The sequence below is a fragment of the Bufo gargarizans genome, chromosome 9, assembly GCF_014858855.1.
Source record: "Bufo gargarizans isolate SCDJY-AF-19 chromosome 9, ASM1485885v1, whole genome shotgun sequence".
NCBI lineage: Eukaryota > Metazoa > Chordata > Amphibia > Anura > Bufonidae > Bufo > Bufo gargarizans.
The window spans coordinates 27,582,349-27,597,290 of record NC_058088.1 but is presented as its reverse complement, the minus strand read 5'-3'; positions in this window follow the sequence as shown (position 1 = coordinate 27,597,290).

Here is a 14,942-nt window from a genome sequence, read left to right as displayed (position 1 = left end):
ATGCGTCCAATGGCCCGAGTGGGAGGGTGTTGTATCATGTCTGTGTGACAAGGAGATCACATAAAACTTCAAGGTGTTGTCTGAGTTAAAGGGGTTGTTCAGTATTAATACAACATGGCGACTTTCTTCCAAAAACATTGCCACCCCTGTCCACAGGTTTGTTGTGATACTGCTTCTTAGCCCCATTCACGTTAATATTGTTCAGCTGCAATATCGGGCACAACACATGGACAGCAGTGTCACTCTTTTTAGAAGAAATCAGCCATGTTTTTGTAATAACGGACAACCCCTTTTAAATAAAACCTCAGGCAGCCCCTGTATATGTGGTACAATTACAGAAGAATCGATACTTACCCCTTTTCTCTCCTGCCACTTCCAGCACCGAGCTCATGACCTGCCCGCCGCTGAAGTCATCTTTTTGGCTGCAGCAGCGACATTTCATGCACACAGGTAACCATGCGGCCAGTCACTGGCCTCACCGAATCATCTCCAAAAGAAGGCGAAGATAGGGAGATAAAACGTAACTTTTACTAGTATCTAATATAAAATCGCTACACCATGGTATGACATACACAAGCACCAAAAAATATACATAAAGAAAATATATGTCCAAATCAGCATACCAATCAAATATCTCAAGCGGGGCACTTGTTCAGCTCTGAAAAAATTGGAAACTTCTTACCAATATTGAAATGCGCAGGCAAGATGATTCAAACAGAGGAAGGTGCGGTCCCAGCAGATGTAGAAGACTTGGTATCTGGTCAGCCACTGTGGTAGATAGGCACAAGGGTGTGCTAGCCCTAACGACAGGTGCTAGAGGGCTAGAAAATGCCTTGCCTATCTACACAGAGCACCCGCCCCGACAGGGGCGACCCCGTCCGGATACCTGTCCCTGAACCCGGGCAGTATCTCTGGTAATCCCGAAACATGGATCCTGACGTGTCACGTTTCGTCTGATAACTCGTCAGGGGAGACTTGGAAACTAGGAATTCCGGTCCTAAAACACTTAATCAATACAAAGATGGGACCAAGTAAAATGGACTCCGGTCAGTGGACCTGAAATCAATATACGTCCCTCCTCTAATACAGCACAGCCAGTGGGTTCGAGATGTCGGCATTTCCCGCTGATATGTGGGTTCATCTATCAGCAAGGTGTGATGCCGAGTGCTGCAATTTAAATGTCTGCACTGCATGCGTTTCTCCAGCGAACCCGCCTCTCCAGTCACCTCTCCCAATCACGTGACCACCAGTCACCGTCACATGGGGTGCCCAGGGGCAGTGGCGGATTATAATTGGGGCGTTTGGGTCTGTAGCCCTGGGCCCAGCATCGCTGGGGGGGCCCAACGCCGACCCAAATGCCCACAAACAGCGATTAGTTCCCTGCCCCCCAATCACCGCTATAGGCTTCAGGCCTAGTAGGCCTGAAGCTTATGAGGTAGTAAAATCCCAGCGCAGGAGGGGCTTGATGACGTCATCGCGCGCCTGTGCCCGGACGCAGCACACAGACGTTAGAGATGGGAAGTTTGAATCTTTTAAATGAATCGGTTCATTTGAATCAGTTCATTCAAAAGAACTGATTCATGAATTGAATTTTCGATTCACTTGCTGAGTCGGCTGACAAGCAAGTGAACCGAAGCTCAGGAGTAGGGATGAGCGAACTCGAACTGTATAGTTCGGGTTCGTACCGAATTTTGGGGTGTCCGTGACACGGACCCGAACCCGGACATTTTCGTAAAAGTCCGGGTTCGGGTTCGGTGTTCGTCGCTTTCTTCGCGCTTTTGTGACGCTTTCTTGGCGCTTTTTGAAAGGCTGCAAAGCAGCCAATCAACAAGCGTCATACTACTTGCCCCAAGAGGCCATCACAGCCATGCCTACTATTGGCATGGCTGTGATTGGCCAGAGCACCATGTGACCCAGCCTCTATTTAAGCTGGAGTCACATAGCGCCGCCCGTCACTCTGCTCTGATTAGCGTAGGGAGAGGTTGCGGCTGCGACAGTAGGGCGAGATTAGGCAGATTAACTCCTCCAAAGGACTTGATTAACTGATCGATCTGCAGCTGTGGATCATTGAGCTGCTGATCCTCAATTGCTCACTGTTTTTAGGCTGCCCAGACCGTTTGTCAGTCACATTTTTCTGGGGTGATCGGCGGCCATTTTGTGTCTTGTGGTGCGCCAGCACAAGCTGCGACCAAGTGCATTTAACCCTCAATGGTGTGGTTGTTTTTTGGCTAAAGCCTACATCAGGGTGAAGCTGTCACACCAAGTGCATTTAACCAGCAATAGTCTGTTCATTTTTTGGCCATATACAAAATCAGGGGCAAGCTGCGCCTGTCACCAAGTGCATTTAACCCTCAATGGTGTGGTTGTTTTTTGGCTAAAGCCTACATCAGGGTGAAGCTGTCACACCAAGTGCATTTAACCAGCAATAGTCTGTTCATTTTTTGGCCATATACTAAATCAGGGGCAAGCTGCGCCTGTCACCAAGTGCATTTAACCCTCAATGGTGTGGTTGTTTTTTGGCTAAAGCCTACATCAGGGTGAAGCTGTCACACCAAGTGCATTTAACCAGCAATAGTCTGTTTATTTTTTGGCCATATCCCAGTCTAATTCTGTCACTAAATCCATACCGGTCACCCAGCGCCTAAATACTAGGCCTCAAATTTATATCCCGCTAAATCTGTCCTTAGTGCTGTAGCTGGGCGAGTTATTTAGTGTCCGTTCAAGCACATTTCTTGTTCTGGGTTGAAATACAATTCCCAATTTAGCAATTTCATAATTTAGTGGTTTCTGCTATATCAGAGCTATTTGAAATCTATCCCTAAAAGGGTATATAATATTCAAGGTGCACATTGGGTCATTCAGAATAACTTCACACACACCCGCTACTGTGTATTTCCAAGTCTAATTCTGGCACTAAACCCATACCTGTCACCCAGCGCCTAAATACTAGGCCTCAAATTTATATCCAGCTAAATCTGTCCCTAGTGCTGTAGCTGGGCGAGTTATTTAGTGTCCGTTCAAGCACATTTCTTGTTCTGGGTTGAAATACAATTCCCAATTTAGCAATTTCATAATTTAGTGGTTTCTGCTATATCAGAGCTATTTGAAATCTATCCCTAAAAGGGTATATAATATTCAAGGTGCACATTGGGTCATTCAGAATAACTTCACACACACCCGCTACTGTGTATTTCCAAGTCTAATTCTGGCACTAAACCCATACCTGTCACCCAGCGCCTAAATACTAGGCCTCAAATTTATATCCCGCTAAATCTGTCCTTAGTGCTGTAGCTGGGCGAGTTATTTAGTGTCCGTTCAAGCACATTTCTTGTTCTGGGTTGAAATACAATTCCCAATTTAGCAATTTCATAATTTAGTGGTTTCTGCTATATCAGAGCTATTTGAAATCTATCCCTAAAAGGGTATATAATATTCAAGGTGCACATTGGGTCATTCAGAATAACTTCACACACACCCGCTACTGTGTATTTCCAAGTCTAATTCTGGCACTAAACCCATACCTGTCACCCAGCGCCTAAATACTAGGCCTCAAATTTATATCCCGCTAAATCTGTCCTTAGTGCTGTAGCTGGGCGAGTTATTTAGTGTCCGTTCAAGCACATTTCTTGTTCTGGGTTGAAATACAATTCCCAATTTAGCAATTTCATAATTTAGTGGTTTCTGCTATATCAGAGCTATTTGAAATCTATCCCTAAAAGGGTATATAATATTCAAGGTGCACATTGGGTCATTCAGAATAACTTCACACACACCTGCTACTGTGTATTTCCAAGTCTAATTCTGGCACTAAACCCATACCTGTCACCCAGCGCCTAAATACTAGGCCTCAAATTTATATCCCGCTAAATCTGTCCTTAGTGCTGTAGCTGGGCGAGTTATTTAGTGTCCGTTCAAGCACATTTCTTGTTCTGGGTTGAAATACAATTCCCAATTTAGCAATTTCATAATTTAGTGGTTTCTGCTATATCAGAGCTATTTGAAATCTATCCCTAAAAGGGTATATAATATTCAAGGTGCACATTGGGTCATTCAGAATAACTTCACACACACCCGCTACTGTGTATTTCCAAGTCTAATTCTGGCACTAAACCCATACCTGTCACCCAGCGCCTAAATACTAGGCCTCAAATTTATATCCCGCTAAATCTGTCCCTAGTGCTGTAGCTGGGCGAGTTATTTAGTGTCCGTTCAAGCACATTTCTTGTTCTGGGTTGAAATACAATTCCCAATTTAGCAATTTCATAATTTAGTGGTTTCTGCTATATCAGAGCTATTTGAAATCTATCCCTAAAAGGGTATATAATATTCAAGGTGCACATTGGGTCATTCAGAATAACTTCACACACACCCGCTACTGTGTATTTCCAAGTCTAATTCTGGCACTAAACCCATACCTGTCACCCAGCGCCTAAATACTAGGCCTCAAATTTATATCCCGCTAAATCTGTCCCTTAGTGCTGTAGCTGGGCGAGTTATTTAGTGTCCGTTCAAGCACATTTCTTGTTCTGGGTTGAAATACAATTCCCAATTTAGCAATTTCATAATTTAGTGGTTTCTGCTATATCAGAGCTATTTGAAATCTATCCCTAAAAGGGTATATAATATTCAAGGTGCACATTGGGTCATTCAGAATAACTTCACACACACCCGCTACTGTGTATTTCCAAGTCTAATTCTGGCACTAAACCCATACCTGTCACCCAGCGCCTAAATACTAGGCCTCAAATTTATATCCCGCTAAATCTGTCCCTAGTGCTGTAGCTGGGCGAGTTATTTAGTGTCCGTTCAAGCACATTTCTTGTTCTGGGTTGAAATACAATTCCCAATTTAGCAATTTCATAATTTAGTGGTTTCTGCTATATCAGAGCTATTTGAAATCTATCCCTAAAAGGGTATATAATATTCAAGGTGCACATTGGGTCATTCAGAATAACTTCACACACACCCGCTACTGTGTATTTCCAAGTCTAATTCTGGCACTAAACCCATACCTGTCACCCAGCGCCTAAATACTAGGCCTCAAATTTATATCCCGCTAAATCTGTCCTTAGTGCTGTAGCTGGGCGAGTTATTTAGTGTCCGTTCAAGCACATTTCTTGTTCTGGGTTGAAATACAATTCCCAATTTAGCAATTTCATAATTTAGTGGTTTCTGCTATATCAGAGCTATTTGAAATCTATCCCTAAAAGGGTATATAATATTCAAGGTGCACATTGGGTCATTCAGAATAACTTCACACACACCCGCTACTGTGTATTTCCAAGTCTAATTCTGGCACTAAACCCATACCTGTCACCCAGCGCCTAAATACTAGGCCTCAAATTTATATCCCGCTAAATCTGTCCCTAGTGCTGTAGCTGGGCGAGTTATTTAGTGTCCGTTCAAGCACATTTCTTGTTCTGGGTTGAAATACAATTCCCAATTTAGCAATTTCATAATTTAGTGGTTTCTGCTATATCAGAGCTATTTGAAATCTATCCCTAAAAGGGTATATAATATTCAAGGTGCACATAGGGTCATTCAGAATAACTTCACACACCCGCTACTGTGCATTTCCAAATCTAATTCTGTCACTAAACCCATACCTGTCACCCAGCGCCTAAATACTAGGCCTCAAATTTATATCCCGCTAAATCTCTCGTTACCGCTGTCCTGTTGTGGCTGGGAAAGTTATTTAGTGTCCGTCAAAGCACATTTTTTGTTCTGGGTTGAAATACAATTCCCAATTTAGCAATTTCATAATTTAGTCGTTTCTGCTATATCAGAGCTATTTGAAATCTATCCCTAAAAGGGTAGATCATATTGAAGGTGCACATAGGGTCATTCAGAATAACTTCACACACACGCTTCTGTGCATTTCCAAGTCTAATTCTGTCACTAAATCCATACCGGTCACCCAGCGCCTAAATACTAGGCCTCAAATTTATATCCCGCTGAATTTGAATACAATACATTGGGCCAAATAATATATTTGTTGTTGTGGTGAACCATAACAATGAGAAAAACATCTAGTAAGGGACGCGGACGTGGACATGGTCGTGGTGGTGTTAGTGGACCCTCTGGTGCTGGGAGAGGACGTGGCCGTTCTGCCACATCCACACGTCCTAGTGTACCAACTACCTCAGGTCCCAGTAGCCGCCAGAATTTACAGCGATATATGGTGGGGCCCAATGCCGTTCTAAGGATGGTAAGGCCTGAGCAGGTACAGGCATTAGTCAATTGGGTGGCCGACAGTGGATCCAGCACGTTCACATTATCTCCCACCCAGTCTTCTGCAGAAAGCGCACAGATGGCGCCTGAAAACCAACCCCATCAGTCTGTCACATCACCCCCATGCATACCAGGGAAACTGTCTCAGCCTCAAGTTATGCAGCAGTCTCTTATGCTGTTTGAAGACTCCGCTGGCAGGGTTTCCCAAGGGCATCCACCTAGCCCTTCCCCAGCGGTGAAAGACATAGAATGCACTGACGCACAACCACTTATGTTTCCTGATGATGAGGACATGGGAATACCACCTCAGCATGTCTCTGATGATGACGAAACACAGGTGCCAACTGCTGCGTCTTTCTGCAGTGTGCAGACTGAACAGGAGGTCAGGGATCAAGACTGGGTGGAAGACGATGCAGGGGACGATGAGGTCCTAGACCCCACATGGAATGAAGGTCGTGCCACTGACTTTCACAGTTCGGAGGAAGAGGCAGTGGTGAGACCGAGCCAACAGCGTAGCAAAAGAGGGAGCAGTGGGCAAAAGCAGAACACCCGCCGCCAAGAGACTCCGCCTGCTACTGACCGCCGCCATCTGGGACCGAGCACCCCAAAGGCAGCTTCAAGGAGTTCCCTGGCATGGCACTTCTTCAAACAATGTGCTGACGACAAGACCCGAGTGGTTTGCACGCTGTGCCATCAGAGCCTGAAGCGAGGCATTAACGTTCTGAACCTGAGCACAACCTGCATGACCAGGCACCTGCATGCAAAGCATGAACTGCAGTGGAGTAAACACCTTAAAACCAAGGAAGTCACTCAGGCTCCCCCTGCTACCTCTTCTGCTGCTGCCGCCTCGGCCTATTCTGCTGCTGCCGCCTCGGCCTCTTCCTCCGCCTCTGGAGGAACGTTGGCACCTGCCGCCCAGCAAACAGGGGATGTACCACCAACACCACCACCACCACCTCCGTCACCAAGCGTCTCAACCATGTCACACGCCAGCGTTCAGCTCTCCATCTCACAAACATTTGATAGAAAGCGTAAATTCCCACCTAGCCACCCTCGATCCCTGGCCCTGAATGCCAGCATTTCTAAACTACTGGCCTATGAAATGCTGTCATTTAGGCTGGTGGACACAGACAGCTTCAAACAGCTCATGTCGCTTGCTGTCCCACAGTATGTTGTTCCCAGCCGGCACTACTTCTCCAAGAGAGCCGTGCCTTCCCTGCACAACCAAGTATCCGATAAAATCAAGTGTGCACTGCGCAACGCCTTCTGTGGCAAGGTCCACCTAACCACAGATACGTGGACCAGTAAGCACGGCCAGGGACGCTATATCTCCCTAACTGCACACTGGGTAAATGTAGTGGCAGCTGGGCCCCAGGTGGAGAGCTGTTTGGCGCACGTCCTTCCGCCGCCAAGGATCGCAGGGCAACATTCTTTGCCTCCTGTTGCCACCTCCTCCTTCTCGGCTTCCTCCTCCTCTTCTTCCACCTGCTCATCCAGTCAGCCACACACCTTCACCACCAACTTCAGCACAGCCCGGGGTAAACGTCAGCAGGCCATTCTGAAACTCATATGTTTGGGGGACAGGCCCCACACCGCACAGGAGTTGTGGCGGGGTATAGAACAACAGACCGACGAGTGGTTGCTGCCGGTGAGCCTCAAGCCCGGCCTGGTGGTGTGTGATAATGGGCGAAATCTCGTTGCAGCTCTGGGACTAGCCAATTTGACGCACATCCCTTGCTTGGCGCATGTGCTGAATTTGGTGGTGCAGAAGTTCATTCACAACTACCCCGACATGTCAGAGCTGCTGCATAAAGTGCGGGCCGTCTGTTCGCGCTTCCGGCGTTCACATCCTGCTGCTGCTCGCCTGTCTGCGCTACAGCGTAACTTCGGCCTTCCCGCTCACCGCCTCATATGCGACGTGCCCACCAGGTGGAACTCCACCTTGCACATGCTGGACAGACTGTGCGAGCAGCAGCAGGCCATAGTGGAGTTTCAGCTGCAGCACGCACGGGTCAGTCGCACTACAGAACAGCACCACTTCACCACCAATGACTGGGCCTCCATGCGAGACCTGTGTGCCCTGTTGCGCTGTTTCGAGTACTCCACCAACATGGCCAGTGGCGATGACACCGTTATCAGCGTTACAATACCACTTCTATGTCTCCTTGAGAAAACACTTAGGGCGATGATGGAAGAGGAGGTGGCCCAGGAGGAGGAGGAGGAGGAGGAAGAGGGGTCATTTTTAGCACTTTCAGGCCAGTCTCTTCGAAGTGACTCAGAGGGAGGTTTTTGGCAACAGCAGAGGCCAGGTACAAATGTGGCCAGCCAGGGCCCACTACTGGAGGACGAGGAGGACGAGGATGAGGAGGAGGTGGAGGAGGATGAGGATGAAGCATGGTCACAGCGGGGTGGCACCCAACGCAGCTCGGGTCCATCACTGGTGCGTGGCTGGGGGGAAAGGCAGGACGATGACGATACGCCTCCCACAGAGGACAGCTTGTCCTTACCCCTGGGCAGCCTGGCACACATGAGCGACTACATGCTGCAGTGCCTGCGCAACGACAGCAGAGTTGCCCACATTTTAACCTGTGCGGACTACTGGGTTGCCACCCTGCTGGATCCACGCTACAAAGACAATGTGCCCACCTTACTTCCTGCACTGGAGCGTGATAGGAAGATGCGCGAGTACAAGCGCACGTTGGTAGACGCGCTACTGAGAGCATTCCCAAATGTCACAGGGGAACAAGTGGAAGCCCAAGGCCAAGGCAGAGGAGGAGCAAGAGGTCGCCAAGGCAGCTGTGTCACGGCCAGCTCCTCTGAGGGCAGGGTTAGCATGGCAGAGATGTGGAAAACTTTTGTCAACACGCCACAGCTAACTGCACCACCACCTGATACGCAACGTGTTAGCAGGAGGCAACATTTCACTAACATGGTGGAACAGTACGTGTGCACACCCCTCCACGTACTGACTGATGGTTCGGCCCCATTCAACTTCTGGGTCTCTAAATTGTCCACGTGGCCAGAGCTAGCCTTTTATGCCTTGGAGGTGCTGGCCTGCCCGGCAGCCAGCGTTTTGTCTGAACGTGTATTCAGCACGGCAGGGGGCGTCATTACAGACAAACGCAGCCGCCTGTCTACAGCCAATGTGGACAAGCTGACGTTCATAAAAATGAACCAGGCATGGATCCCACAGGACCTGTCCGTCCCTTGTCCAGATTAGACATTAACTACCTCCCCATAACCATATATTATTGGACTCCAGGGCACTTCCTCATTCAATCCTATTTTTATTTTCATTTTACCATTATATTGCGAGGCTACCCAAAGTTGAATGAACCTCTCCTCTGCCTGTGTGCTAGGCCTAAATATATGCCAATGGACTGTTGCAGTGGTGGGTGACGTGAAGCCTCATTCTCTGCTATGACATGCAGACTAATTCTCTGCTGACATGAAGACAGATTCTCTGTTACGGGACCTCCCTCCTCTGCCTGGGTGCTGGGCCTAAATATATGCCAATGGACTGTTGCAGTGGTGGGTGACGTGAAGCCTGATTCTCTGCTATGACATGCAGACTAATTCTCTGCTGACATGAAGACAGATTCTCTGTTACGGGACCTCTCTCCTCTGCCTGTGTGTGTGCTGGGCCTAAATATATGCCAATGGACTGTTGCAGTGGTGGCTGACTTGAAGCCTCATTCTCTGCTATGACATGCAGACTAATTCTCTGCTGACATGAAGCCAGATTGTCTGTTACGGGACCTCTCTCCTCTGCCTGTGTGTGTGCTGGGCCTAAATATATGCCAATGGACTGTTGCAGTGGTGGCTGACGTGAAGCCTCATTCTCTGCTATGACATGCAGACTAATTCTCTGCTGACATGAAGACAGATTCTCTGTTACGGGACCTCTCTCCTCTGCCTGTGTGTGTGCTGGGCCTAAATATATGCCAATGGACTGTTGCAGTGGTGGCTGACGTGAAGCCTCATTCTCTGCTGACATGAAGCCAGATTGTCTGTTACGGGACCTCTCTCCTCTGCCTGTGTGTGTGCTGGGCCTAAATATATGCCAATGGACTGTTGCAGTGGTGGCTGACGTGAAGCCTCATTCTCTGCTATGACATGCAGACTAATTCTCTGCTGACATGAAGACAGATTCTCTGTTACGGGACCTCCCTCCTCTGCCTGGGTGCTGGGCCTAAATATATGCCAATGGACTGTTGCAGTGGTGGCTGACGTGAAGCCTCATTCTCTGCTATGACGTGCAGACTAATTCTCTGCTGACATGAAGACAGATTCTCTGTTACGGGACCTCCCTCCTCTGCCTGGGTGCTGGGCCTAAATATATGCCAATGGACTGTTGCAGTGGTGGGTGACGTGAAGCCTCATTCTCTGCTATGACATGCAGACTGATTCTCTGCTGACATGAAGCCAGATTGTCTGTTACGGGACCTCCCTCCTCTGCCTGGGTGCTGGGCCTAAATATATGCCAATGGACTGTTGCAGTGGTGGCTGACGTGAAGCCTCATTCTCTGCTATGACATGCAGACTGATTCTCTGCTGACATGAAGCCAGATTGTCTGTTACGGGACCTCTCTCCTCTGCCTGTGTGCTAGGCCTAAATATATGCCAATGGACTGTTGCAGTGGTGGCTGACGTGAAGCCTCATTCTCTGCTATGACATGCAGACTGATTCTCTGCTGACATGAAGCCAGATCGTCTGTTACGGGACCTCTCTGCTCTGCCTGTGTGCTAGGCCTAAATATATGCCAATGGACTGTTGCAGTGGTGGGTGACGTGAAGCCTCATTCTCTGCTATGACATGCAGACTGATTCTCTGCTGTCATGAAGCCAGATTGTCTGTTACGGGACCTCTCTGCTCTGCCTGTGTGCTAGGCCTAAATATATGCCAATGGACTGTTGCAGTGGTGGGTGACGTGAAGCCTCATTCTCTGCTATGACATGCAGACTGATTCTCTGCTGACATGAAGCCAGATTGTCTGTTACGGGACCTCTCTCCTCTGCCTGTGTGCTAGGCCTAAATATATGCCAATGGACTGTTGCAGTGGTGGCTGACGTGAAGCCTCATTCTCTGCTATGACATGCAGACTAATTCTCTGCTGACATGAAGCCAGATTGTCTGTTACGGGACCTCTCTCCTCTGCCTGGGTGCTGGGCCTAAATTTATGACAATGGACTGTTGCAGTGGTGGCTGACGTGAAGCCTGATTCTCTGCTATGACATGCAGACTGATTCTCTGCTGACATGAAGCCAGATCCTCTGTTACGGGACCTCTCTCCTCTGCCTGTGTGTGTGCTGGGCCTAAATATATGCCAATGGACTGTTGCAGTGGTGGCTGACGTGAAGCCTCATTCTCTGCTATGACATGCAGACTGATTCTCTGCTGACATGAAGCCAGATTCTCTGTTACGGGACCTCTCTCCTCTGCCTGTGTGTGTGCTGGGCCTAAATATATGCCAATGGACTGTTGCAGTGGTGGCTGACGTGAAGCCTCATTCTCTGCTATGACATGCAGACTAATTCTCTGCTGACATGAAGACAGATTCTCTGTTACGGGACCTCCCTCCTCTGCCTGGGTGCTGGGCCTAAATATATGCCAATGGACTGTTGCAGTGGTGGCTGACGTGAAGCCTCATTCTCTGCTATGACATGCAGACTAATTCTCTGCTGACATGAAGACAGATTCTCTGTTACGGGACCTCTCTCCTCTGCCTGGGTGCCGGGGCCTAAATATCTGAGAATGGACTGTTCCAGTGGTGGGTGACGGGAAGCCAGATTCTCTGCTATGGAACCTCTCTCCAATTGATTTTGGTTAATTTTTATTTATTTAATTTTTATTTTAATTCATTTCCCTATCCACATTTGTTTGCAGGGGATTTACCTACATGTTGCTGCCTTTTGCAGCCCTCTAGCTCTTTCCTGGGCTGTTTTACAGCCTTTTTAGTGCCGAAAAGTTCGGGTCCCCATTGACTTCAATGGGGTTCGGGTTCGGGACGAAGTTCGGATCGGGTTCGGATCCCGAACCCGAACATTTCCGGGATGTTCGGCCGAACTTCTCGAACCCGAACATCCAGGTGTTCGCTCAACTCTACTCAGGAGCTGTCTGATCCTTCACTTATCTAAAAATGATATAAAATAAGGGTGGGTGCACAAATTCTAGCCTTTGTCTATGTTCAGAACTTAGACAGTCGGCTGCAGTCTGAAGGGGCTACACTTAATTGCCCTCTCTTTTCACAAACAAGTGCCAGCCACCAAGGAAACCATAAATATAGTAGATAGCAAGACATCTCTCTCATTTAGTTATCTAGCTACTGAATGAGACAGATGTTTCAGAAGGGATGTCTGTACCTTTAACATACATATCTCCTTGAGAAGTCAATTTGATCATAAAGGGTTAACTAAATCTGAATGAGGATCTCCTCTAATCTAAACTGTGTGTGATTTCTCTTATCTCTCTGCTGTCTGTCCCTTATCACTGCTGCAATGTGGTCATTAGACTCAGTGCATTGTTCTACTGGAGGTCAAAAGAAAAAGGAAAAAGTCTGGTACTGTGTTAGCCAATAGAAAACTAGTTTAGTGCTCTGATTAAGAGAAACAAAATAAGAGTATTGCAGGTTTGATAACTTTTAATGGCTAACAAAAATAGAAGTAATGATGTTACATAGCGAGCTTTCGAGACATCACCAGTCCCTTCATCAGGCATGCGACAAGAATATATGAAGAAACAGCAATATATTATAATATAATATATGGACAGTATTTATATTATATGACGATCAACCCCTTCATCCATAGGCATGCACCCATGTACTGCACATGTTTTAGCCCACCTTTTGGTTGAAAATAGTTTTTTTTTTTATTATGCGTCTTACATTCAGGTGCGTCTTATAAAGCGAAAAATACGGTATGTATTTTAAATTTGCCAACAAAAAATGTAATTTGGCTCCTAAATTTTTCAGGAGCCAAGGCTCTTGGGTATTTTTGCAGTCCTATGTAACACTACAGATAGCATAAGATAAAAGGGTTCTCTGGGACTTCCGGTTCCGGCGCTGGGGATGCAGGAGGCAGCGTGAAGGAGCTCCGGTGACCTCTCACCATACTACACCCTGCTCATACTATACCGGCATTAGGGGGCTGCGACAGGTACGTCCCGGTCCCTGAACATCTAGAGTCCATGAATATATGGACCGTTACCTACTACGGAGCGTCAAAAGGAGGATCTCCAGAGGACGGGGCAGAGTGATAGACGGCGCGCTCGGCAAGATGGCGGACTCGCGCCCTGCCACCCCCTCTCCGCTGAAACAAGTGCTGCTAGAAGGCGGTGCGATGGAGGAGCAGGTTGTCCAACAGACTTCCTCCGTGGACATTGACTACAAGCGGCTGGCCATAGAGGTGGCCCGACATTTGGCCCCAGATATCAGGGACACGCTTACCGCGACTCTGTCAGCGTCCCTGCAGCAGCTTCATGAGGCGGTCTCCCAGCATGACATGAGGCTGGAGGAGCTGGAGCAGAGGGTAGTGAGGGCTGAAAACGAAGCGGCAACGTGCAGCCAGAAACTGAACGAGCTCTCTAAACAGAATATGGTTCTATATGACCGGGTAGAGGACCTGGAAAACCGGTCCAGAAGAAGTAACCTGCGTCTGGTGGGACTACCTGAGAAGTATAAGCCGCAGGCCTTGATGGACATTTGTGAGTTTGACCTGCCGAAGGCGCTGGGAGTAGAGGGGCGCTGCAAGGTGGAAAGGGCACACAGAATAGGCCCGGTATTGGAGGAGCAGCAGGAGCGGGCTGGTGCGGCAAGAGGCCTGGGTCCTAAACCGCGCCAGGTCATTATGAAGTACCTGGACTATTGTGACAAGGAGGCCCTGTTGAGAGCGTATAGGGCTAAGAAAGGCCCATTAAAGTTGCTGGGCCATGCTGTATTACTGTTTGGAGACTACTCTGCGGCCGTCGCCAAAAAGAGGAGAGAATTTAGCCGCGTATGCACGCTACTACATCAGAAGGGCCGCAGGTTTCAATTACAATATCCCGCCAAGCTGAGGGTACTACACTCTAATGGTTCCAGCACGGTCTACCATGACCCGACTGCAGCGGAAGAGTGGATTAACTCCATACAGGCCCCAGGGGAGTCCATGGATGAAGACCAGAGGAGTGGAAGAGGTCCCTACGGTGCAGAGAATCCAAGTGACTTGGAGCGGAGAAGAGGGGGAGAAAGGGAGAGTGTTGAGCCCGGAGCAAGGGGGCGAAGACTTTCGGGTAGAAGAGCGGACTCGTACCCTAGGAGATGACTTCTGTTACCCGTCTTGCTGTTAGAGGACGTATGAGTTACTACTCGGCTATGGTGGGACTGTTCCGTCTGCTGAGTTGCGTTGGTAGTATCGATCGGGTATTATGTCTATGTTGGAGTAGTACCGGTGGATTGCTATATTTGAAGTGGATGATACTAGTTATAGCATAAATAGCCATGGGCGAAGGTTCGGCATTTTTGGGAGGGAGGCCTCTAGCGGGGAAATTGGAATTGCTTGCTTAGTTAACATGGTGGGAGGGAGCTGCAACCCAGAAAAAAAGGGAAGTTACTGCAGTTGTTTAGTGGTGGTTACGGGGGGAGTGTAACAGTGTGTGGAGGTAGTGACGTCAAGAGTGCGTTGCTAAGGAACGAAGAATTGTGGGTTACCTAACGGGTGTTTATTTGTTT